The sequence below is a fragment of the Pristiophorus japonicus genome, chromosome 4 (assembly GCF_044704955.1).
Source record: "Pristiophorus japonicus isolate sPriJap1 chromosome 4, sPriJap1.hap1, whole genome shotgun sequence".
Taxonomy (NCBI): Eukaryota; Metazoa; Chordata; class Chondrichthyes; family Pristiophoridae; genus Pristiophorus; species Pristiophorus japonicus.
The window spans coordinates 122,248,569-122,275,641 of record NC_091980.1 but is presented as its reverse complement, the minus strand read 5'-3'; the positions used below and the strand labels follow the sequence as shown (position 1 = coordinate 122,275,641).

The 27,073-nt window shown below is 45.4% G+C and overlaps 1 long non-coding RNA gene across 1 annotated transcript; it reads right to left on the bottom strand.

The window, feature by feature from the left end:
* Positions 1-3,049: 3,049 nt before the first annotated feature.
* Positions 3,050-21,637, bottom strand: LOC139262159 (uncharacterized). Its single transcript, XR_011592919.1, has 3 exons — positions 21,557-21,637; positions 3,559-3,716; positions 3,050-3,315 (listed from the first exon to the last, which is right to left on the bottom strand). It is a non-coding gene; the product is annotated as an uncharacterized lncRNA (long non-coding RNA).
* Between the last annotated feature and the right edge of the window lie 5,436 nt (positions 21,638-27,073).

The following is a 27,073-nucleotide window of genomic DNA, read 5'->3' as shown; positions in this document are numbered from 1 at the left end:
CTCTCTATTGCTTTGGCTAGTTGACAGCTGCAGAAGTGGTATAAAAGCTACCATTTCACAGCTGTTCACTTTCCATTGTCAGAAGCTGAAGCCTTCAGGATTTGGAAGACACTTTTGAGCAGTATTCAGGTTGGAAGTGTTTGCAGTGAACTCTTCATTCACTGTCACTTCCATGGAGCAATGTCTCTCACCATTGACAGATCGCTTCTGTCATCTCAACCTCACCTGCCATCTATTCCAGCAGCATCGGTGCCCTTGAAAAAATCTCACCTTGGTCCTCAGAATCCCATCACGATCAGTCCCAACACAAACATCACCAGGCACAACACCAACCTGCTCCGCAATCACCTGATGCTGCACAGTACACAGGGCATCAGCACCTGACCGCATTGCTGCCCGGGAGGCTGGGGATGGCCTCACTATGGCCATATTTACTCCACACTGTACACCCTAACTGCCACATGATGTGTCAAGTTGGCATCACCCCACACTAGCTCCATAAAGCATCCCTGCAATGCCCAAACCATTCCTTTCATACTCATCACCAATGTGGGTGGTAATTCACTACAACTCACTAAGCCCCTTCTAAAGGTGCCCGCAAATCTGTCCAAGAACGCAAAGTGTTGAAAATAAAGATTTCAATGTTTGACAACACATCAATATTAACTATACATGAATGTTGGCTAAAGGACCCAAGTGCCGACCCTTGTGTGTTGTTAGTTGGTATGATCGGACAAGGATGAGGGTGAGTGTGAGGAGTGGTTAGTGAAATGGGGAACTGATAATGTAGATAGATAGAGGGAGGGATGGGTGGAGGTGCAAGGTAAGTTGGTGTGAGTAAGGATGTGCAGGGGTGGGATAGGGAAGGCAGAGTGTTGGGGATGTGATGAGTGGCACACAGCAGGATGAGGTTGAGTGTAGCTTTGCAGTAACATTTTGTGATCTACTAAGATCATTGAAAGGTTTGCACCACTGCAGCCTGGTCCTCCTGGCGACATCCCTACTTGCGTCTTCCTGTGCAATGTGCAACCAGGCTGCGTTGTTGTCCTGGGGAGGACTCTTCTGCCCGTTGGAAGGGAAGAGAACCTCCCTACGTGATGTGACTCCCTCCATAAACATCTGGAGAGAGTCATGGGAGAGCTTGGGTGCAGCCGTGCACCTCTGTGCAGTGCTTCTCAGTGTTATCAGCGCCTCAATGTTGCAGGACAGTGACAGAAAAACTGTCAAGATCATTAAGGGCATGGTCCCTTTAACGAAACCGGCTGATGACGCGTCATCAAATGACGTAATCAGACCGGCTTCCTCTTAATTGACCAGGAAGCCAAGCCTAACCATCAGAAGATTCAGCACAGAGGGCGGGCTCGAGTCGGGAGCGGGCTTACCACACGTCACCAACACCGGCCGCATCGATCTCGCCGCATGTGGCAAAACCGTGGCCCTTATGTGGGTTGGGTTGTAATGGGGCTATAATGGATCTCATTACTCGAGGTCTCTGAACAGCCAATATACATGTGCCTACATTGAGTCTTGCAAATATTCCTTTCTCCATTCTGAGATATAAAAATATTTCTCCCTTCAATTGTAAATCACAGAGTAATGTTCACACTATAAGGGGCTGGATTTTCGGCTAATTTGTGCCCTGTTTAGCATCTTGTCGGGATGCAAAAACTTTTTTTTGCCGCAAAATGAGGCACACAATATTTTGCGCCCGGGCGGAATTTTCAGCACTGGTTTGGCGACGGCGCTACAACTTAGCGCCTGCCTGATGTTTTCACCGTTTGGATGATGTCAATCGGCTTGCAATGCTACGCTAGCGCCCTGGGCGGAACTTTTGGCCATATCACGCGATTTAGCGTCCACCCGGAACCCGTCAACAAAAAGCAGCTAACGGCGCCATCTTGAAAACAGAGCTGAAGCTCAGTGCCCAAAAGGATTTGGAGAAGAAGGCTGTGTTTTTCATAGTGAAGTTTTATGTGAGTTTATAATTCGTTTTAAAGGACTTTTAAGGACATTTTAAAAGATGCGGGCTATATTATGTTAACCATTAATCCTGGCTGCTTTATTTATACGCCAAAATGATCATTTTGAACATAATTGAAGAGGTCGCAGATGTATGGGGAGGAGACCTTACCCCCAAAGACTTTACAGGGAACATCGCTCATACCTCCAGCTCTCTGAGACACAGTGCGTTAGAAGGTTGCGCTTCCGAAAAGAAGTGCTGACAGAGATATGCCAGCTCATACAGGCAGACCTACAGCCTACCAATGGCAACAGGACTGCACTGCCCGTCAAGTGCTGAGAGACAGCAACAGCATCAAAATGAATAGTGTATCAGATTTATAATTTAAATGACAATGGAGTGCATGAATAAAAATTGTACTCACTTTAACAACCCTCGAAAGATTGTTAAGCTTTGCACTGCTTCCCAGTCCTTAATATTGTATCTGAGGCAGCAGACCGGAACCGCGCTGATTTCAGAGCCGGTACGGGCTGCCACACGCTGCTCCCTCTAATGCAGTCTTTCAATCACAGTAAATCCTCTTCAATTCACTAATTCAATTCAGCAGGCCGGGGCCATCAGAGGGAGCAGTGTGCGGCGATTGCGAAGTCAGGTGCTGATTGAAGTGCGGGCAGGCACAGCAGGAGGGGCGAAGGAGCAGCAAGAGTTTGCAGAAGGAAGTGACCGGGGCCCAGGAGAGGTGTGAGTCTGGGGCCCAGTATTATGTCTGTAATGTACCTATGAATGACTCCATGAGGCAATGTGTTGTACTCAAACTGTAGTGACGCTGGTCCTTTATTTCAAACTCCAGGGTGAGGCAGCCGGATGGTGGCTCCCCTTTTATACAGCCCCTGTCACCAGGGCAGGAAACCCCGATCTCCACCAGTTGAACACTCTAGTGGTGCTCGCATGTATATACACAGTGTAAACCTTATTGATAGTACATCAGGTAAACAAGTCTCCATCTTATGCAACCACACAGTGACTACTCCAGTTCTGTGTCTGCCTGTCTGTCAGCAGACCGACTTTGCCGACTCAACTCTGGAGAGATGGCATATGGGATTCGTCCCCAGAACTGCGTTGCTGCATGCCACTAGTCCCAGGAGCCTCAGAGATCTCAAAGCCTGGGAATGTAACATCATCCTCGGACGAGGTGTTTTCCAGTGTTAAAAGAGGTGTAGACTGTATCTGCACCTCCCCCTGCCCCGGAATTAACTGATCCGTCAACTCCTCTTTGTCAAATTCCTCCTCCTCCTCCACATGGTGGGCTGACATGGAGGGTTGATCCCAAGGATTTGGCACCTCTGACTGGTTATCTGGAAGTAGAAAGCAACAGATGAGTGGTTAGCAGCAGGGGAGGGGCAGGGTGACATAAGGAAGGCCACATAGCACAGGCTCATTTGAAGGACTGGCGCTACTCCATTATATCTAGTCCAGAGACACTGCATCACATTGCCCCAACCCTAGTCCACAGGCACTACATCACAGTGCCCAAACCCTAGTCCAGAGACACTGCATCACATTGCCCTAACCCAGCCCAGGCAGTGTGCAGAGCTTACCCTCAGTGTCCGAGCAGGGTCTGTGCCACAACTGGCAGTTGCCCGACCTGAGATACCGATGAGGTTGTCACTTGCTCCTCCAGGTCGGTAAGTGGCAGGGTCTGAGGTGGACCGCCCCCTGTCCGCACCCATTCATGCCGGTTGTGGGACTTCTTTGCCTGCAAAGATGAAAATGGAAATGGTTACAAGGGGATCCATCTGCTCTTGTGGCACATACAGCAAGCCACCAAAGCACTTATACCGTACTGTCTGAATGTAACACAGATCTCTGTTTAATGGCCTTGGAAATTGCATGTGATTCATCAGAAAGACATCGAATTGCGGAAACATCAGATCTCAGAAAGCAATCTTAATAATGTGTAAAGATCATTGATGTCAAACAGGGTGCACACAAAGCCTACCTATGTGTCATGCATTTTAGGAGGCAACCCACAAAGTGCTGAGAGACAGCAACAGCATCAAAATGAACGGTGTGTCAGATTTATCATTTAAGTGATAATGGAGTGCATGAATAAAAACTGTACTCTCTTTAACGACCCTTGAAAGATTGTTAAACTTTTTCTGGCACTGCTTCCCAGTCCTTAATATTGTATCTGAGGCAGCAGGCTGGGGCCGTGCTGATTTCCGGGCCGGGCTGGGCTGCCGCACGCTGCTCCCTCTAATGCAGCCTTTCAATCACAGTAAATCCTCTTCAATTCACTAATTCAATTCAGCAGGCCAGGGCCATCAGAGGGAGCAGTGTGCGGCGGCATACCACTGCAGGAGGGTGACAGCTGCGAAGTCAGGTCGCTGATTGAAGTGCGGGCAGGCACAGCAGGAGGGGCAAAGGAGCGGCAAGAGTTTGTAGAAGGAAGCGGCTGGGGCCCAAGAGAGGCGTGAGTCTGACGCCCAGAAGAGGCGAGGGCCCAGGGGCAGCACGGGCCAGCTCACACTGCGATATTTGTGCGCACTTGGTCCGTGCAGCAGAGCTGGTCTCCAGTCGTCTTGGGTAATCCTTGCCACTGGACCAAGACCTCACTCTGTCAAGCCCGTGTGCTGGCTGGTGTGCAACGTCCACCACACGTTAAAAAAATCCAAGCACAGGCATCTTCCTCCCTCCAAGATGTAATTCGGGATCATTGAAACACCTGTGAACTCATTCCTTTTTGGCATGGAAGCAAGTCATCCTCACTTGGAGGGACTGCCTATGATGATCATCATCTGAGGCAGAGACCTCGTCAGCAATCGCCCTCCAGATCCTCTTAAAAATCACTGGCAGGGCTCTAGATCCATCGGTCGAGATCCACCCCTCCTGTGGAGTTCCTGCCATTTCCTCTCCACAGTCCCCACAAGAGCTTTGTTAGCCTCCTGTGTGAATCTTCGCACATGCTGCCTGTTGTCCTCCTCCTCCATCATCATGAAAATTGAATAATAAAATGGTGGATTCAGCCCTGGGTGTACGGCACATGCGCGCGGCGGCTGTGCTCTGCATTAGCGTTTGCAATCGGACAGCAGACCAGAAGTGCGGGGAAAAAAATTGGCACATGCGCAGAATGGCCGATTTCTTTTTCTCGATCGGAACTTTTGGCTCTGGCGCACAAATTCTGTTGTGCAACACCGGAGTTAGTGCTAACGCCCGTCGCGAACTTTCATTTGGCAAAAGTTGCGCGCTCTAGGGCTAACCCGGCGCCAAAATTTGGATTTCACCACAATTTGTGCCCGGAAACGGCCAAAATCGCAAAAAGGCAAAAACCGAGCCCTAAGTGTTATGTTGGTGTGAAGTGCAATTATGGCATAAATGTAGCCTGAATTGGGAGTCAGGCCCTGAACTCTCCAAAGCAGGAAATCTCACTCTGCTTTACCCTGGAGTCTGTTCGTGCCTTGACACCCAGGGGCCGAAATTCACCATCCCGAAGGGCGGCTGCCTCGGAGTTTGGGCGGGCAGCCGATAAAATCGATCGGCTGCCACAGTCGGATGATTTTCCTTCCCCGAGCCATATTCAACTCAGGGGGGATTTGAGCAGTGTACACTTCCGCTGGAAACGGCGCAGTGAAGCCGCTGTAAAGGAGACATTCCAGCGGAGAGTTCTGCAGCATGCGGGCTGCTGGAAAGCGGCAAAGACAGGGATTTTCAGCTGCAAAAGGTAAGCTTTTTCCCAGCAGTGCCCCCGCGAGGTGTTCGAGTCGGTGCTCGAACGGGACACCGCTGGAGTGTTGCCGCGATCGGGGCCCTTTGGTAGGGAAATAGTTTTATTAATTTTAGTATTTTTATTTAAGATTACAGCGTCCACTGTATATATCTTTTAATAGTTTTTTTAAATATTAGTGATTTTATTTAAGATTACAGTATCCACTGTATTTATCTTTTAATAGTTTTATTAATTTTAGCATTTTTATTTAAGATTACAGCATCCTATGTATTTATCTGATAATAGTTTTAGTAATTATTAGTGATTTTATTTAAGATTACAGCATCCATTGTTTTTATCTTTTAATAGTTTTATTGTTTTGGCTACAGTCAACCTGCTGAGTGATTCTCAGAGGTTTGCACATACTTCTTTCAGGTCTGATTCTTTAGTGGAGTCCTGTGTGCTGCAGAGACCTGCTTGGCAGGGTTCACCCTGAGGATGGGAGGAGTGTTGGGGGGGGCGGGGAGGGCGACACCTGGTACACCTGGTCAGAAGGAGGGCGACACGCAGGAGAAGGCATCGCCATCAGCACCGTGCAGACAGACAGCGGGCAAGGGAGCCATGATTCGTTCATTCTGCACCAGACCAGTGTGCCCGTCATCTTCCCCGGCCCGAATCAGGATTGCAGTTGTCTGCTTGGTGTCAAGGGATATCCCCTGTCCACTTGCCTGCTCACTCCTCTACAGAACCCCAGGACAGCACCAGAGCATGCTGTTATGTATGTAACTATGTAATACTTGCCACCAGAGGGCGCGACTGTTGGAATCTTAATGGTCACCTGCACACATGTGCAGGGCCAATATAAAAGGTTGGCTGCCATATTGTTTAGGCACTCTGGAGTTGTAATAAAGAAGACTAAGGTCATACTAAATTTAGCTCACAGTACTCAGCCTCGTGGAGTTCATCTATACACTACAACTGGCGATGAGTAACAGAATACAAACCTTCACGCAACCATGGCTGCCATTGGAATATTAGAGGGATTCACAGAGGGTGATGATCGGGAAGCCTTCGACGAGCATCTCGACCAGTACGTCGTGGCCAACGAGCTGGAAGGAGACAATAACGCGGCCAAGCACAGGATGGTTCTCCACACCGTCTGAGAGCCTAAAATATACGACCTCATTAAGAATCTGTTTGCACTGACAAAACCAACGGAGAAGAAATATACAGAGTTGTGCACGCTGGTTCGGGACCACCTCAAGCCGAAGGAGAGTATCCTCATGACTAGCTATCGTTTTTACTCGCACCATCGCCCCGGGGGCCAGGACGTGGCGGATTATGTCGCCAACCTGAGACGCCTCACGGGACCTTGCGATTTTGGAGCTGCGTTGGGGCAAATGCTGCGGGACTTTTTCATGCTGGGCATCAGCCACGAGGTCATTCTTCGAAAGCTGCTGAAACCCTAGACTTGAGCAGGACCATTGTGATCGCCCAGGCATGCATGGCCACGGACGATAACACCAAACAGATATCTTCTCAACATCGAAGCTCACCGGCAAGTACTGTACATAAAATGACATCGCTCGCAGGCCGAACTGCATATGGCAGGGCCTATACATCTGCGGCTGCAAGACCTGTGATGACTCAGAGTCTGCCACCGGGGGTGAATGTGAATCCATTAGCACCGTGTTGGCACTGCGGTGCTAATCATCGGGCCCATCAATGTTGATTCAAGCACGAAGTGTGCAAAGGCTGCGCAACGATGGGGCACCTCCAGCGAATGTGCAACCGTGCTGTGACATACCACCATGGCAGAGGATAATCGATCCAGCGCAGATCATGCAGCACCGGCAGCTGAACCCGAGGAAGAAGTAAATGGGGTACATACCTTCACCACTAAAAGCCCTCTTATAATGCTGAAAGTCAAATTAAATGGAATTCCAGTATCCATGGAGTTGGACACGGGTGAGAGTCAGTCAATAATGAGCCAGAAGGCTTTCGAGAAACTGTGGGACAATAAAGCACAAAGCCCCAAACTGAGCCCGATTAATGCAAAGCTGCATACCTACACCAAAGAGCTCATATCAGTCATTGGAAGTACGGCAGTGAAGGTATCGTATGATGGAGCTGTGCATGACCTTTCATTGTGGATTGTTCCAGGCAATGGTCCAACACTGTTCGGCATAAGCTGGCTAGAACAGATTAGATGGAACGACATCAAAGTACGATCTTCAGTGGATGACGCCTCGTGTGCCCAAGTGCTGAGCAAGTTTCCCTCGTTATTCGAACCAGGCATTGGCAACTTCACAGGCGCCAAGGTACAGATCCATCCAGGCCCCAGTGCATGGCCCGTCCATCACAAAGTTCAGGCGGTTCCGTACATGATGAGGAAGAAAGTAGAGATTGAACTGGACAGACTGGGATTACAGAGACGAGGCTCCAGAATGATCAGGGCTGAAAACGCAACATCCAGGGGTATTCAACATTCAGGAAGGATAGAATAAAAGGAAAAGGAGGTGGGGTAGCATTGCTGGTTAAAGAGGAGATTAATGCAATAGTTAGGAAGGACATTAGCTTGGATGATGTGGAATCTATATGGGTAGAGCTGCAGAACACCAAAGGGCAAAAGACTTTGTGGGAGTTGTGTACAGACCTACAAACAGTAGTAGTGATGTTGGGGAGGGCATCAAACAGGAAATTAGGGGTGCATGCAATAAAGGTGCAGCAGTTATCATGGGTGACTTTAATATACATATAGATTGGGCTAACCAAACTGGAAGCAATATGGTGGAGGAGGAATTCCTGGAGTGAATAAGGGATGGTTTTCTAGACCAATATGTCGAGGAACCAACTAGGGGGGAGGCCATCTTAGACTGGGTGTTGTGTAATGAGAGAGGATTAATTAGCAATCTCATTGTGCGAGGCCCCTTGGGGAAGAGTGACCATAATATGGTGGAATTCTACATTAGGATGGAGAATGAAACAGTTAATTCAGAGACCATGGTCCAGAACTTAAAGAAGGGTAACTTTGAAGGTATGAGGCGTGAATTGGCTAGGATAGATTGGTGAATGATACTTAAGGGGTTGACAGTGGATGGGCAATGGCAGACATTTAGAGACCACATGGATGAACTACAACAATTGTACATCCCTGTCTGGCGTAAAAATTAAAAAGGGAAGGTGGCTCAACCGTGGCTATCAAGGGAAATCAGGGATAGTATTAAAGCCAAGGAAGTGGCATACGAATTGGCCAGAAATAGCAGTGAACCCGGGGACTGGGAGAAATTTAGAACTCAGCAGAGGAGGACAAATGGTTTGATTAGGGCAGGGAAAATAGAGTACGAGAGGAAGCTTGCAGAGAACATTAAGACGGACTGCAAAGTTTCGATAGATATGTAAAGAGAAAAAGGTTAGTAAAGACAAACCTTTCAGTCAGAAAGAATCAGGGGAAGTCATAACGGGGAACAAAGTAATGGCAGACCAATTGAACAAGTACTTTGGTTCGGTATTCACTAAGGAGGACACAAACAACCTTCCGGATATAAAAGGGGTCAGAGGGTCAAGTAAGAAGGAGGAACTGAGGGAAATCCTTATTAGTCGGGAAATTGTGTTGGGGAAATTGATGGGATTGAAGGCCGATAAATCCCCAGGGTCTGATGGACTGCATCCCAGAGTACTTAAGGAGGTGGCCCTGGAAATAGCAGATGCATTGACAGTCATTTTCCAACATTCCATAGACTCTGGATCAGTTCCTATGGAGTGGAGGGTAGCCAATGTAACCCCATTTTTTAAAAAAGGAGGGAGAGAGAAAACAGGGAATTATAGACCGGTCAGCCTGACATCGGTAGTGGGTAAAATGATGGAATCAATTATTAAGGATGTCATAGCAGCGCATTTGAAAAGAGGTGACATGATAGGTCCAAGTCAGCATGGATTTGTGAAAGGGAAATATGCTTGACAAATCTTCTGGAATTGTTTTGAGGATGTTTCCAGTAGAGTGGACAAGGGAGAACCAGTTGATGTGGTGTATTTGGACTTTCAGAAGGCTTTCGACAAGGCCCCACACAAGAGATTAATGTGCAAAGTTAAAGCACATGGGATTGGGGGTAGTGTGCTGACGTGGATTGAGAACTGGTTGGCAAACAGGAAGCAAAGAGTAGGAGTAAATGAGTACTTTTCAGAATGGCAGGCAGTGACTAGTGGGGTACCGTAAGGTTCTGTGCTGGGGCCCCAGCTGTTTACATTGTACATTAATGATTTAGACGAGGGGATTAAATGTAGTATCTCCAAATTTGCGGATGACACTAAGTTGGGTGGCAGTGTGAGCTGCGAGGAGGATGCTATGAGGCTGCAGAGTGACTTGGATAGGTTAGGTGAGTGGACAAATGCATGCAGATGAAGTATAATGTGGATAAATGTGAGGTTATCCACTTTGGTGGTAAAAACAGAGAGACAGACTATTATCTGAATGGTGACAGATTAGGAAAAGGGGAGGTGCAACGAGACCTGGCTGTCATGGTACATCAGTCATTGAAGGTTGGCATGCAGGTGCAGCAGGCAGTTAAGAAAGAAAATGGCATGCTGGCCTTCATAGTGAGGGGATTTGAGTAGAGGGGCAGGGAGGTGTTGCTACAGTTGTACAGGGCCTTGGTGAGGCCACACCTGGAGTATTGTGTACAGTTTTGGTCTCCTAACTTGAGGAAGGACATTCTTGCTATTGAGGGAGTGCAGCGAAGGTTCACCAGACTGATTCCCGGGATGGCGGGACTGACATATCAAGAAAGACTGGATCAACTGGGCTTGTATTCAATGGAGTTCAGAAGAATGAGAGGGGATCTCATAGAAACGTTTAAAATTCTGACGGGTTTAGAGAGATTAGATGCAGGAAGAATGTTCCCAATGTTGGGTAAGTCCAGAACCAGGGGTCACAGTCTAACAATAAGGGGTAAGCCATTTAGGACCGAGATGAGGAGAAACTTCTTCACCCAGAGAGTGGTGAACCTGTGGAGTTCTCTACCACAGAAAGTTGTTGAGGCCAATTCACTAAATATATTCAAAAAGGAGTTAGATGTAGTCCTTACTACTAGGGGGATCAAGGGATATGGCGCGAAAGCAGGCATGAGGTACTGAAGTTGTATGTTCAACCATGAACTCATTGAATGGCGGTGCAGGCTTGAAGGGCCGAATGGCCTACTCCTGCACCTATTTTCTATGTTTCTATGTTTCTATGTAACACGAAGGAATCATATCGCCAGTTGAGTTCAATGAGTGGGCCAGTCCAATTGTTCCGGTGTTGAAAAGTGATGGCACAGTCAGAATCTGCGGAGACTACAAGGTAACGATTAACCGAGTCTCACCACAGGATTAGTACCCGCTGCCCAAGGCGGATAACCTGTTAGCAACGTTAGCGGAGGGGGGAAGTTGGACCTAACCTCCGCCTACATGACATAGGAGCTGGCTGAATCTTCGAAAAGACTGACGTGTATCAACACACACAAAGGGCTGTTTAGATACCACAGGTGCCCTTTCGGCATTCACTCGGCTGCAGCCATTTTCCAGAGACGCATGGAGAGTTTGCTAAAATCTGTTCCGCGCACCGTTGTGTTTCAAGATGACATCCTGATCACTGGTCATAACACCATCGAACATTTACACAACCTGGAAGAGGTTCCAAGTCGCCAAGACAGAGTGGGACTCAGGCTGAAATGCTCCAAGTGTGTTTTCCTAGCGCCAGAATTCAAATTTTTAGGAAGAAAGATTGCAGCAGATGGCATCTGGCCCACAGACTCAAAGACAGAGGCCATCAAGAATGTACCCAGACCACAGAATGTGACGGAGTTGCATTCGTTCCTGGGACTCCTCAGCTATTTCGATAACTTTCAACCCGGGTTGAGCATATTGTTAGAGCTTTTGCATTTGTTGCTACGTAAGGGTGACAATTGGGTTTGGGGCAAATCTCAAGACACAGCCTTTGAGAAGGCCAGGAACCTGCTATGTTCAAATAAGTTACTTGTACATTATGACCCACATAAAATTTTAGTACTAGCTTGTGATGGCTCATCGTGTGTTACAGCAAGCCAATGTATCGGGCAACATCCAACCGGTTGCATCCGCGTCTAGAAATCTGTCTAAGTCTGAGAGAGCCAATAGTATGGTCGAGAAAGAGGCGTTTGCATGTGTATATGGGGTGAAGAAAATGCACCACTACCTATTTGGACTTCGGTTTGAGCATGAAACTGACCACAAGCCGCTTATTTTGCTGTTTTTAGAGAGCAAAGGTATAAATACCAATGCTTCATCCCGCGTCCAAAGATGGGCACTAACATTATCCGCTTATGACTATGTTATCCGCTACAGATCAGGCACTGAAAACTGTGCCGATGCTCTCAGCCGGTTACCATTACCCACCACTGGGGTTGAAATGTCGCAGCCCGCAGACTTGCTACTGGTCATGGATGCTTTTGAGAGCGAGGGGTCATAGAAACATAGAAACATAGAAAATAGGTGCAGGAGTAGGCCATTCGGCCCTTCAAGCCTGCACCACCATTCAATATGATCATGGTTGATCATGAACTTCAGTACCCCGTTCCTGCTTTCTCTCCATACCCCTTGATTCCTTTAGCCGTAAGGGCCACATCTAACTCCTTTTTGAATATATCTAACGAATTGGCCTCAACAACTTTCTGTGGTAGAGAATTCCACAGGTTCACAACTCAATGAGTGAAGAAGTTTCTCCTCATCTCGGTCCTAGATGGCATACCCCTTATCCTTAGACTGTGACCCGTGGTTCTGGACTTCCCCAACATCAGGAACATTCTTCCGGCATCTAACCCCGTCAGAATTTTATATGTTTCTATGAGATCCCCCCTCATTCTTCTAAATTCCATTGAATATAAGCCTAGTCGATCCAATCTTTCTTCATATGTCAGTCCTGCCATCCCGGGAATCAGTCTGATGAACCTTCGCTGCATTCCCTCAATAGCAAGAATGTCCTTCCTCAGATTAGGAGACCAAAACTGTACACAATATTCCAGGTGTGACCTCACTAAGGCCCTGTACAACTGCAGTAAGACCTCTCTGCTCCTATACTCAAATCCTCTCACTATGAAGGCCAGCATGCAATTTGCCACCTTCACCACCTGCTGTACCTGTATACCAACTTTCAATGACTGATGTACCATGACACCCAGGTCTCATTGCACCTCCCCTTTTACTAATCTGTCACCAGTCAGATAATAATCTGCCTTCCTATTTTTACCACCGAAGTGGATAACCTCACATTTATCTACATTATACTGCATCGGCCATGTATTTGCCCACTCACCTAATCTGTCCAAGTCACCCTGCAGCCCCTTAGCATCCTCCTCACAGCTCACACTGCATCCCAACTAAGTGTCATCTGCAAACTTGGAGATATTACATTCAATTCATTCGTCTAAATCATTAATGTATAATGTAAATAGCTGGGGTCCCAGCACTGAACCTTGCGGTACACCACTAGTCACTTCCTGCCATTCTGAAAAGGACCCGTTATTCCTACTCTTTGCTTCCTGCCTGCCAACCAGTTCTCTATCCACGTCAGTACATTACCCCAGTACCATGTGCTTTAATTTTGTGTGGGACCTTGTCAAAAGTCTTTTGAAAGTCTAAATACACCACATCCACTGGCTCCCCCTTGTCCACTCTACTAGTTACATCCTCAAAAAATTCTTCGACGATTTGTCAAGCATGATTTCCCTTTCATAAATCCATGCTGACTTGGACCGATCCTGTCACTGCTTTCCAAATGCACTGCTATTCCATCTTTAATAATTGATTCAAACACTTTCACCACTACCGATGTCAGGCTGACCGGTCTATAATTCCCTATTTTCTCTCTCCCTCCTTTTTTAAAAAGTGGGGTTACATTAGCTACCCTCCAGTCCATAGGAACTGATCCAAATTCGATAGAATGTTGGAGAATGACCATCAATGCATCCACTATTTCTAGGGCCACTTCCTTAAGTACTCTGGGATGCAGACTATCAAGTCTTGGGGATTTATCGGCCTTCAATCTCATCAATTTTCCTAACACAATTTGCTGACTAATAAGGATTTTCTTTAGTTCCTCCTTCTCACTAGACTCTCGGTCCCTAGTATTTCTGGCAGGTTATTTGTATCTTCCTAAATGAAGATAGGACCAAAGTATTTGTTCAATTGGTCTGCCATTTCTTTGTTCCCCATTATAAATTCGCCTGATTCTGACTGTAAGGGACCTACATTTGTCTTCACTAATCTTTTTCTTCACGTATCTGTAGAAGCTTTTGCAGTCAGTTTTTCCCTGCAAGCTTACTCTCATATTCTATTTTCCCCCTCCTAATTAAACACTTTGTCCTCCTCTGCTGAATTCTAAATTTCTCCCAGTCCCCAGGTTTTTTTGGCCAATTTATATGCCTCTTTCTTGGATTTAACACTATCCCTAATTTCCCTTGTAAGCCACGGTTGAGCCACCTTCCCCGTTTTATTTTTTACACCAGACAGGGATGCACAATTGTTGGTAGTTCATCCATGTGATCTTTAAATGTCTGCCATTGCCTATCCTCTGTCAGCCCTTTAAGTATCATTCGCCAGTCTATCCTAGCCAATTCACGTCTCATACCGTCGAAGTTACCTTTCTTTAAGTTCTTATTATGGTCACTCTGCCCCAAGGGGCCTCGCACAACTAATTAATCCTCTCTCATTACCCGTCACAGCTCACCTGAACAGGACCTGGACCAGCCAGGATCCTGTGCTATCATTAGTAAAGAGTTGCGTCCTAAATGGGAACTGGTCGGTCGTTCCTGAGGAAATGTGAGATGAAATTAAGCCGTATTACCAAAGCAAAGATGAAATGTCCATCCAGTCGGATTGTCTCTTATATGGTAATTGCGTGGTTTTGCCAAAAAAAGGCAGGGAAACGTTTATACGTGACCTACACAGTACCCACTCAGACATTTGCATTATGAAGACAATTGCCAGGTCGCATGTTTGGTGGCCCGGCATTGACTCGGACTTGGAGTCATGTGTGCATCAGTGCAACACTTGCTCGCAACTGAGCAATACACCAAGGGAGGCTCCACTGATTCTGTGGTCATGGCCCTCCAAACCGTGGTCCAGGATTCACGTAGATTTTGCCGGCCCCTTTCGAGGAAAGATGTTTTTAGTCGTTGTGGACGCTTACTCCAAATGGATTGAATGTGTAATCATGTCATCCAGCACATCCACAGCCACCATTGAAAGCCTCCGGGCTATGTTCGTCACCCATGGCTTGCCCGATGTCCTTGTCAGCGACAATGGACCGTGTTTCACCAGCTCAGAATTCAATGAGTTTATGACCCGCAATGGCATCAAGCATGTCAGGTCTGTTCTGTTTAAGCCCGCGTCTAACGGTCAAGAGGAGCGGGCAGTCCAAACAATCAAGCAGAGCACGAAATGCATGACAGACAGCTCCCTGCAGACCCACTTGTCTCGCATTCTGCTCAGTTACCGGACGCGACCCCACTCACTCACCAGGGTTCCCCCGGCAGAACTGTTAATGAAGAGAGCCCTTAAAACCAGGCTCTCCCTAGTCCACCCGGATCTTAATGATCACATGGAAACTCGGCAACACCGGCAGAACATGTATCACGATCGCGCGGCTGTTTCATGTGATATTGGTGTTAACGACCCTGTGTTTGTCCTGAATTACGGTCATGGTCCCAAGTGGGTTGCTGGCACTGTTTTGGCCAAGGAAGGAAATAGGGTGTTTATAATCAAACTGTTAAATGGCCAAACATGCAGAAAGCATTTAGATCAGTCCAAGTTGCGATTTACTGACAACCAGGAACGACTTGAAGAGGACATCACCATCGACGATCCACCAACACACACCCAACCAGCAATCGACCTCGCTGTCAATCACGAGGATGAACCCACCGTTCCTGACAGTCTGGTCAGACCAGCCGCGGTGCAGTGCAGCAATGGTCCGACCAACTCACACACGCCAGGGTTTGGACTTAGACAATCAACCAGGGAGCAAAAGGCTCTGGATCGCCTCAACTTGTAAATAACTTGTACCGAAGACTTTGTGGGGGGGGGGGCAGTAATGTTATGTATGTAACTATGTAATACTTGCCAACAGACAGCGCGACTGTTGGAGTCCTAATGATCACCTACACACATGTGCAGGGCCAGTATAAAAGGTTGGCTGCCATGTTGTTTAGGCAATCTGGAGTTGTAATAAAGAAGACTACGGTCACACTAAGTTTAGCTCACAGTACTCAGCCTCGTGGAGTTCTTCTATACACAACACATACAATGACGCTCATTGTGCCACCTGGTGCATCATCGAGCAGTATATAGGCATCCTTAAGCAGAGATTCCGGTACCTGGACCGCTCTGGTGACACCCTGCAGTATTCTCCTCAATGGGTCTCCGTAATCGTCGTGGTATGCTGCATGCTGCACAAGCTGGCCATCATGAGGGGACAGCCACTGGAGGTCAAGCCAGCAGTACCACCTGAGGAGGAGGAAGTGCAGGAGGAGGAGGAGACACAAGAGGGGGAGGAGGATCCCTATTGCCCCAGAGCCAGGAGGCATCAACCCATCGCCACCCTGGAAGGGCCGGGTGTAGACTGACCAGCACGCTCCTGGGAGGGTGTGCCCTCACATATATGGAAGTGGCTGACACCTCCCCTGCAATCTCCCTCCATGCATTATGTACTGCCTGTCTGCCAGGTCTCCCCACGTCAGGAAACAGTATTCTTCTTCTGTCCTCCACACCGTCCATCAGTGTCTCCAGCTCCATATCAGTGAACCTGTTGGCTCTCCTTGCACCTCTTGCACCTCTTACACCAGCCATCCTTCCAACCTCCTTCACCCCTCAAGGCCTTGCTGCAAACCCTGCCCTTTAAAAAAAGCCAGGAAGCAGCTGGCTCATTAGAAACCCTTACCTGCATGTGAATTTCTCAGTGGCGATAACGCTCAAATTAAGACAGCCACACTGCTGAGAAATCCACTTCGGAAGGGTTCATTAGCGCTGGAACCCATTTGTTCACTTTTGGAGCTGAATATGGGGTGCCCCAGTCATGAAAAAATTTTGGCGCTAATGGCCACAAAAAGGTGGGAGGAGCACCAGCTTTCCAGCGGTACTGAATTTCGGGTCACCACTGTGGACACCACAAGTTTAGCATCTGTGCAAAGCCAAAATTGCTTTGTGCCGATGCTGAAATGGTAGTGTGAATGCATGGTTAAATTCTCCACTCATATCCGTTAATTTCCAAAATTTCTGTTTGTGCAACTAAATTTTGCAATCTTGTACCATGCAACTTCCATGTATTTAGCATCAGAACTTTTTCCTGTCCCTTAAACTAGAATTGTGAGCATGGCTTCTAATACTTTGTTAAGGATGGATCAGTCAGGAAACTGGCAATCAACACTAATCACAATATTAAGGACATTTTCACTGAGACTTGGATGGTTGGTTACTCAGTATTAGGTGGCTGCTGTATAAAAGGCCCCTGTTCAGTCTCTGACATTGCTTGCTGTCTAACGTTCCTTTGGCACAGTATAAACCTATAGATAGTAGAGAGGCCAGATCTGTGACTGACTCTCCTTCATTCCTATTAGTCTAATTACTGCAACCTCTGTCATTTGCTTTCTTCGACAAAGTTTTCCAAGAAAAATCGGTCAGCATCAAGTATAAGAATTAAGATCTCTTGCTTGGGACAACTGATGAACGGAGAACAAATCGTATTCAATTAAGGACTTTGTTTTGCACTGTGTCCTTTTAAACAGTCGATATTTCACAATGGACAACAGTTCGTAAGTGCATTACTGAAACATTTCTCGCCTCAGCCATTTTCTCCCCCTGCATTCTTTGAAGCACAACTTGCACTGGGATATGTATGCACAGGCACAGGGCATCCCCGGTGCCCTGGTACGAGTGGCAGCTCTTCAATTGCCAGCCTGAGCAATATGTGTCTGTGTAGGGAGAAGCATGACAGGTGTGCCGATTTTCACAGAATGCCCAGACATATATATGCTCCAGTAGTGGTCATTAGACAACAATCACGATCAGGAACTCTGGCGTATTTTCTTCTCTATAACCCAGGGTGCAAATCGCAACTGTGGCCATCCCAGCTGAGATTAGCTGACTCACCAGCGATCACCACTGAGACCTGGGCCTTTTCTGTCTGCATAGCTCAGTTACATAGTGCCTTTATCAACCAAGCCATCGGCAGGGCACAACCAGGCTTTTACACGTTCACTTCTGGAACTGTAGGGCTGATTCCTCAATTGGACGGTGCCAGCAAGAAGCAGCAGTCAGAGATTGCCGGCTGGGGAAATAGTAGTCAGTAGTGCCTGATTTTCAGTCCTTCCATTTTTTTAAATATCGTTCTCGGGATGTGGGAATCGTTGGCAAGACCAGCATTTATTGCTCAATTCCTGTTGAATTGCTGCAGTTCTGTATTGCAGTTTGATACAGTGGAAACTTCAGAGGGCATTTAAGAGTTAGCCATGTTGGTGTGGTACTGGAGTCACATATAAGCCAAACCAGGTAAGGATGGTAGGTTTCCTTCCCTTAAAGGAAAATAAAAAGAAAGAAAGACTTGGATTTATATAGCGCCTTTCACGACCACCGGATGTTTCAAGTGTAGTCACTGTTGTGTTGTAAGAAATAGTGAACTAGTTGGGTTTTTACAACGATCTGAATACTTTATGGTCACTTTGACTGATACCAACTTTTTATTTCCAGATTTTTTATGCTGAATTCAATTTAAAAACTGCCGTGGTGGAATTTGAACTCAAATTTTAGGATTACCAGTCCAGTAACATAATTACTATGCCACCGTACCCTATATAAACAGAAAATAGTGGACCCTCGATTTCCCACCGAGCACTCCCTGTGAGCGCATGATTCGGCAATTAGCCTTTTTATGTTAAAAAGTTTCACGAATCAGCTGGCCAGTCAGTTGTTACAGGACCTTACATGTGAGCACTTTGTTATCAATAATAATAGATTTGTAATACTATTGGAGTAAAGGGGGGTATGTAGGAAAATATGCAGGCTTGGCTGAATATACAATACAATTTAAACAGGTTATTAATTTATAATCTCAGAATCTAAAAATGAAACCTTGTTCTTGTCTATGTTTGTCTCTAGAGTCCTCTGTTGGAACCAGACAGGCACCAAGCACAGACCGACATGCAGGCACAGACTCTCAAAGGACAGTTAGCAGAAAAATATCTGTGAGCTTTGCTTAAGAGTTTTGTTCTGTTTGGAAAACTGTGAATACTTCACATACCGATCTCTCCCACTCCCTGACAGGGATGTCAGTGTTATTGGGTTTATACTGAGGGCATGAGAGGTCTGGGAACCTAGCTGTGACTGGAACATATGATTGGGATATTTCCATTCTGAAGCATGGTTTCTTGGGTAGATCTCTTTTAATCCAACGATAATTGGATAACAAGTGTACTGGCTCACTGGAATCATAGCAATTGCAAGTACTTCACTGTAAAATAAAACCTTGCAAAGTGAGAAGTATCTATGTCCAGTTATCCTGGAATTCCAAAACTCCAAACCACTTTCCATCCATTTCAATCAATCTTATACCTGAATCAAGTCCACTAAAGGCTATTTCTTGGTTGAAGCATCTAAACTAGATTTTTGGACACTAAAGGAATCACAGGATATAGGGATGCGCTGGGAAAATGGAGTTGAGGTAGAAGATCAGCCATAAGCTTATTAAATGGAGGAGCAGGCTCGAGGGGAAGTATGACCTACTCCTGCTCCTATTTCTTTTGTTCTTATGTTCTTCTGTAAGCAGCTCGTTAACTGGGGTAAATTAATATATAATTTGGCAAGAATTAAATAACTGACCAGATCATCTATTTTTAGGTGTTTGTTGAGGGATAAATATTGGCCAAGACGCTGGGAGAACTCCTCTGCTCTTCTTCAATTTAGTGCCATGAGATCTTTTACATCTACTTGAGAGGGAAGACAGGATCTCGATTTAATATCTCATCTGAAAGATGGCACTTCCAATAGTGCATGGAGTCTGCCTAGATTATGTGCTCCAGACTCTGGAGTGGGGTTTAAACCCACAACCTTCTGACTCAAAGGTGAGAAGTAAATCAAGATATGGTATTTGGCAATGCGAGCTTGGATTTTAAAAGCCTCCGTAGTTTAGGAGGGAGGGAAGACTCAGCAAAGTAAGGAATTTCACAGTTTTGAGATGCTGGGAAAGAGTTGCAGACTGTGCAATGAGTTCTGATTTGAACACATTGAGGATCCAGGGAGGGGGAACATTGCGTTGGAAGCATATTTGCAACTTGTGAGAAATGAGAGTAAAATTCGGAGCACCAACAATAGTAATATCAATAAAGTAGAGGCAAGGAAGTTTGTTTTAGAAACAGAGAAGTTAAAGGTGGGAGAAGAATTGCCAATCAGAAGATTGCAGAATGTCCTCATCAAATCCATGCAGAGAATATTTGGTTTTGTGAATCAAGAACAAGGCAACGAATGTCTTGTGCTTTATTCTCTGTTATAATTATAGATCTCTGTCCCTAATAGAAATGACAATTCTATTAACATTTCTGAACTCTTTTCATTCAGGACATTTAAAAGGGTATCCTAATGAAAAATGGTTTTGCATATCTTTTTCAATTTGTTTGCAAGGATAGTGAAATGATAATAGTCCTTTTGACTTTCAATTGTATTATAATTTGATGAGAACTGGAAGAAGTTAATGAGGCACATTCAATTCTCAGTCAGTTTTTATCATTAATTATTTGTTAGATAAAATGCACTCAGCCACTTGACTGCTGAGGTTCATTGGTTCTGTGACTTTTTGTTCAAAATGTCCATTCCCCTGGTGGCCTAGACTGATGCTAGAAATATACTGCTTGTGATTCTCTGCAAATTGCTTATGGTTTAAATTTGCAGCATTTGGCTCAGGATGCGATATCATTTGTGCAATGGTACTTAAAAGTAATGGAGGAAATTTTTCGTTCCAGGCTAAAATGAGGCTTTTCTGCCTCAGTTTCCTGCCAGGTGCAAAGATGTCAGTGCGAGGCTAGACCTCAGTCCATTGAGCTGGCTGCCGCCGCCCCCCCCCCCAATTTTACATAGTCAACTCATTTATTTTCCCTGTGTGGGAAGCAAGTCTAATGGGATACATGCAAAAGTCGAGTCAGCAGGTCCAAATTAAATGGATGTATATACTTAAAGGTAAGTTGCAGCATATGGGGGCAAATATTGTTGCAGCCCTTTTCAAACTTAAATATTAATTTTAAATATTTGTCAGAAGCGACTCGCTAAAATGAAGTGAAAGGAAAACCGATGTGAAGGCACAAAATAGATTATATATACAACTGAAGCGAATAGTATAGATGCATTTAAAGGGAAGCTAGACAAGCTTATGAGGGAGAAGGGAATAGAGGGTTATGCTGATAGATTTAGATGAGGAAAGACAGGAGGTGGCTCAAGTGGAGCACAAATGCCAGCATGGACTGGTTGGGCTGAATGGCCTGTTTCTGTGCCGTATATCCTACGTAATCCTAAGATATCACTTTTGATAGCTGACAAAATTAAGTTTGGCACTTTAAGTCATGCATCCCAGAGAATAGTGATGTGCCATTTCTAGCAACAGGTGACGACCAGGCTCAATACCATGTATACTACCCAGGAAGAGACACATAAGACTACATGCACATTTAAAGGAATCACAACAGTATTGTGTATCTTGTAGATGACACAAGACTGCATGCTGCAAAGTCTTGCTTGTCAATCTGTTACACTTGTGCTGTTCACCAATGCCTAACCCTCATCACCTTTACAGCTCTTTCACTGCATCTCCTAGATACCCATACCTCAGTAGGACGCACCTTCAAGATGGGACATACAGTTGAAAGCCTTGCTGCACTCGAAACCAGCTGCATATACCTTGAAGAAACTCAGGACTGAAGGTCAGGAAGTAAGTTTGGAAGTGGTCCCATCTTATACAGGTGTTCAGCAATATAATGGGTTTCCAGAGCAAGCCACAGAAAATGTAGGGACGGTAAGCACTGCCTTATTTACATATAAAGGCACACAGCAGGCAATAATTCCCATAACTTGATTCACACTCCCTCTATGGCAGGTGCCTTTTCAAGGCTAGAGTTAACAAAGACAGTTTTGTGGTTCCTCCTGATCAGCTAAAGCACTATCTGACTGGAATTTCTTTTACTAACTGAAACTAACAGTAACTCACTTAAAAGCTAAAGTTAAGATAAAGAATGTAACCATTTCCTTACAGCGGTGTTGTTGCTGGGAGCTTGCCCTGTTTGTGTAATAAGCTCAGACCCAGGAAGATGGGTTGGGGGTCAAAACAGTGGGCACAGGTTTCACCCCCATCACCCTCCGACAGTTGGAGGGAGAGGCAAGCCATGCCTCGGGGCATTTCGAATTTCCAACTAGGTGGCTGAAGAATTGACATTGGCAGAGCAATTTGACACTGCTATTAAGAAACATTATGAAACTTGGACAAAATATCTGAGTACAGTAGTTGGGGCAATAATTCTGGAGTCATTCAAGAGGCAGTTGGATGCAAAGTTGGAGAACTGGATGGTTTGACTTTCTTTCCAGTTAAGCTATGATAGGCAAGATATTGTACATGGCCCATGTCTTATTTGCTGATCTTGTGGCTAAGGCAGGTCAAACTGTTTACTCTCTCCCTCACAGATGTCGAAATCTCGACCTCCGAAAAAAATGACTCCGACACTTACAGCTCCGATAGAAGTTTCCCTTTTAATTTACTTGCTCGCAAGGGGTAGGTTTCACTCAGTCAAGGGCTAAATGAACACCTCCGCAATGGTTCAGTTTAACAAGATATTTATACAGTAAAACCAAAGTTCTGGCCTCTCCCTGTGTATTGCTCTGTCTCACTGTCAGTGAATACAGATAAAGAGTTAATTACTATATCCTGGTCCTGACATGGTGTCCAAATATTTCCTTTTGTCAGGGTTATCAGAAAGCCAAACAGCCATTACTCAATGAGTCATAGGTAATGGGCTATCACCTGTCTTGTATTGTGTCAGGATTGTTTCAATTTCCTGGTCAGTTTACCTGTTTGCTTCAAATGGATGAGGTAAAGGAAAGAGATAATGGCTAGAAGATAAGGGTGGGGTGACATGGAACTCCTGTAGTGTAGACAATAGGAGAGCACCATGGGGGGTTACTTGTCTCAGCATGACTTGTCTCCTAGCTGTCTGATAACCATCAGCCATCTAACAGCAGGTTTAGCTGTTTATGCAAGCTGGCTGCTAAAATGCAGAAAGTTCTGGAAGGGCCAGGACTCCATTTTAATCAAAAGGCACACAAATACCGTATGGTATCAGCTTAGATAAAAATGCTTTCCACATTCCCCCATTTTGTCCTTCACAAGGACAACTCAATCCATTCTGATCTTGTACAGTCTCTCCATTTCCATTTTCTTTAGTTTCATTACTCACTAGGCATATTATACCTTCAGGATTTCTTATTCTGGGAGTAATGCTTAGGAAGGGAGGCTGATGGTTATTATCATAATTGGGCTGGTACCATCCCTGGAAGACTGTAAGTTTATACCCTGCCGACCTCCATTCTGTTTGCTCCTTCGTTTCTGGCCCCTTAGTTAGTTTTGTCCTGTTTTGCACTGTCAACCATTCTACCATTTCTGATTCGTTAAAGGGGACAGATCTCAGGGGAATACCCCCCCTGGAGTGGACAGGTACATGGGAACATATCCAACAACTCGACAAGTTTCTTTCTTGAGCATACCTATGACTCAGTGCCATAAATACGTTTACGTGCAATTCCCTTCGGTGGTGGGTCTGTACCCCTGGTGTAATCAATAATGTGAAGTAAAACCCTGTCAAGCCCAGCACCATCAGTCCCCATAGTCCATACAGTTCCTTATTCAGTCTTCCTTTTTCTGTTCCTCTGATTCCTTCGTCCCTTCCTCCTGGTCGGGTGCCCGTTTGCAATGGGATGCGTGGATCCATGTTGGTCTTTCCTTTATCTTGATTGCAGTATTGGTCGCCAGCAAGACCTGGTATGGTCCTTCGAATCTTGGCTGTAGACTGCTTTTCCTTTTAAAAATCTTGATGTAAACGAATTCCCCTGGCTCCAGGTTATGACACTTCCCTTCCGCTGGCTTGACTTGAGCTTCCTTTACCTGTGAATGAAAGCTGGAAATACATTTGGTTAGTGCAATACAATAATTCAACATATTTTCCTCCATTTTGTGGATGTCCATCTGTTTTGCAGTAAATGGTGCTGTAAAAGGTAGTCGTTGGGGACGTCCCATAACTATCTCATGCGGTGACAGGCCTGTTGTTCTGTTGGTTGCAGATCGTATATCCATCAAAGCTAAGGGCAGCAGTTCTGTCCATTTCAGTCCAGTGTCATTGCATAGTTTTGCCAGCTTATTTTTAAGCATTCCATTATATCTTTCAACAAGTCCAGCTGATTGTGGATGATAACTGCAATGAAAACGTTGATTAATCTGTAAAGCTTTACACATTTCTCTTATAACAGTTCCCGTGAAATGTGACCTGTTATCACTGGAAAGCTTAGCAGGGATTCCGAAGCGCGGTACAATTTCTTTTAACAAACATTTAGCAACAGTAGTGGCATCGGCCTTTTTACATGGAAAGGCTTCAATCTATCGAGAGAACACATCTACAATAACTAATACATACTTGAATCCCATACACATAGGTAATTCAATAAAATCCATTTGTAAATGTACAAAAGGCCCGACTGGATTTGGGTGGGAGGCAAATTCTACTTTTTCCGTCTTACCCGGATTCATTGTCTGACAGGTAACACAATTTTCACAGATTTGTTTTGCAATTGCCGAAATACCTGGTGCATACCAAGTTGCCAAAATATAATCTGCCAATCCCCCTTTGCCTGCATGTGTGAATGTATGAACACATCGGGCAATCCATGGAAGTAAGGATCTAGGGGCCACCACGCGGCCGTCATGGTGAACCCATATTCCTTCTGGATTTTTATAACATTGATCCTTCGTCCAGGTCACCACCTCCTCCGTACTGGCCTGTGTCTGAAAGGCCAGCACGTCATTAATAGTGGGTGGCGGGTCTGAGCAATTATTTTTCCTTAGTGGGAACAATGACACCTGCATCCCCCCTTTCGACAGAGCTGCTGACTTAGCTGCATTATCAGCTCTGGCATTCCCAAGTGCCACCTCATTCGACTGGCATGTATGTGCTTGGCATTTGATAATGGCAAGTTTTAAGGGGCATTGAATGGCTTGCAGGAGATTTTCCACTTGTTCTGCATTTTTGATAGGGGTTCCTGAAGAAGTCAGGTACCCGCGAATCTTCCAAATTTGTCCATAGTCATGTGATACCCCAAAAGCATACCTGGAGTCAGTGTAGATATTAACTGTGTGTCCTTCAGCCAGAATACAGGCTCGAGTTAACGCAAACAATTCGGCTTGTTGGGCTGAAAAGGAGTCTGGAAGAGAGGCTGTTTCGACAACATTAAACTGAGTTACAATTGCATAAGCCGCTCTAGGTTGGCCCCTATCATTTCGTAAGGCTGATCCGTCAACATAGTACACTAGATCAGGATTACACATTGGTACATCTGTTAGATTGATACGTGGTTTAGTCACTAATTCGGTTACCATTTCACATGAATGGGGTTCGCCGTCGTCTTCCGTGGGGAGTAGAGTGGCTGGATTTAAGGTAGTGCATCTTTTGATGACAAGGTTCGGATTTGATAACAGTTCGACCTCGTATTTAGTGGTTCTTGCGGAGGTTAGGTGTTGGGTGGCACATTTAGTAAGTAAAATCTCGACAGAGTGTGGGATATACAAAATGGTCTGATGATTTAGAGTTATTGACTGAGCCTGTTGCATAGCATAATAAGCTGCTGCCAACAAAGGAAGACATCCTGGTAGTCCGCGTGCCACTGGGTCTACTGAAATATGCTTCCGGTCGCTGCCTGTCCCCATGTAACTGAGTCAAAACAGATTGTGCAAAACCCGACTTGTGATGCAGAAATAAGTTGAATAGCTTAGTGTAATCTGGTAATCCCAAGGCTGGTGCTGAAGTGAGGGACTGCTTAAGATTCTGGAAAGCATTCCGGAATACTTCATTCCACATCCTTTAAGCATTGTGAGAATATTTGTGTGGGCTTCTGAACTGGACAAATCTGTGTGTTACACGGACTTCTCATTTATGCTTATGGTGATTCACAGATCACAGAATGTAAAGTACTTGTTTTCTAATTTTATTAAAAGGCTTCCAAACCCAAGATTTTTCCAATACACCCAAAATGTTGATCAAGAGATCACCTGAAATATCTCAAAATCCCAATTCAACTATTGTACTGTCACTCTTTATATCAAAAAAAAATCCTCTTCCTGAGCTAGAAGCTTTTGTACCAAGAATTTACACCAAGGACAATGAGAGTGTACTCCCCCAGCCTGCACCTCGAGAGACCCACAAAGGCTTTTTAAAAAAAAAGGCATTACAACTTTTAACCACCGGGACCATGTCTCAACAAACCTATCCTTTGTGCATTTCCCAGCTCCGTAACCTCTCATCCGAATAAATCCACACCTGCGCTTCTAACTTAAAATGTCTTAAACTTCCCACATACAGGACAACACTATGAAGGGTTAAAAAAAACTTCACTTTGTTTGAAAAAGTGGGTGGAGCTAAAACAAACAGACAGTTCCACAACCTTTCCAAACAGGCTTCCAGACACAAGGAAAAAAGACAGAAGCACTCTCATTCAAAGACAAGACATTCACGCACTCTCATTGAAAGACAAGACATTCACAAGTCTCTCTCCATTCAATAAAGCTTTTTCTTTTGCTAGCTTCATTTTTTTTTTGAATCCATAAGTCACTATCAGGTTCTCTTTTTTTTTTTACATTTGATTTACTTCCTCTGTTAATTTTACATGGACTTGAAGAATCGGAACCCAGGCCTTTTCTATTACTTTCCTTTTTTTTTTCTACCTGGATCTCTGTTTATAAGACACTCCTGGAGACAAGTTGTTCTCTCTAAATTAAATGAACCATCGGGTGGAAATGGCCTGTTTTCACCCTTAGTCCACTTTACCGTTTTTGTTTCTTTGGTCAATTGAAGACTGACCACAATTCTGGAGCATGACATAGGCTGGTGTGCCTTTTGTGGTGTTTTAACTTGCTCTGGCACCCATTCTGGATGATTAAGATTTTCCCACAGTTTCTGATCTCACAATCCTTTCGGCCAACCGAGTTCTCTACGCCCACTTCTCCTGGCCGTTACGTGGCCTGAAAAGGCTCTTAATTCGGGCTCAGTCTGGGTGTGTGAGATATGTTGGCACGAACCAATCGTAGTTGATCAATCAGTTACTGT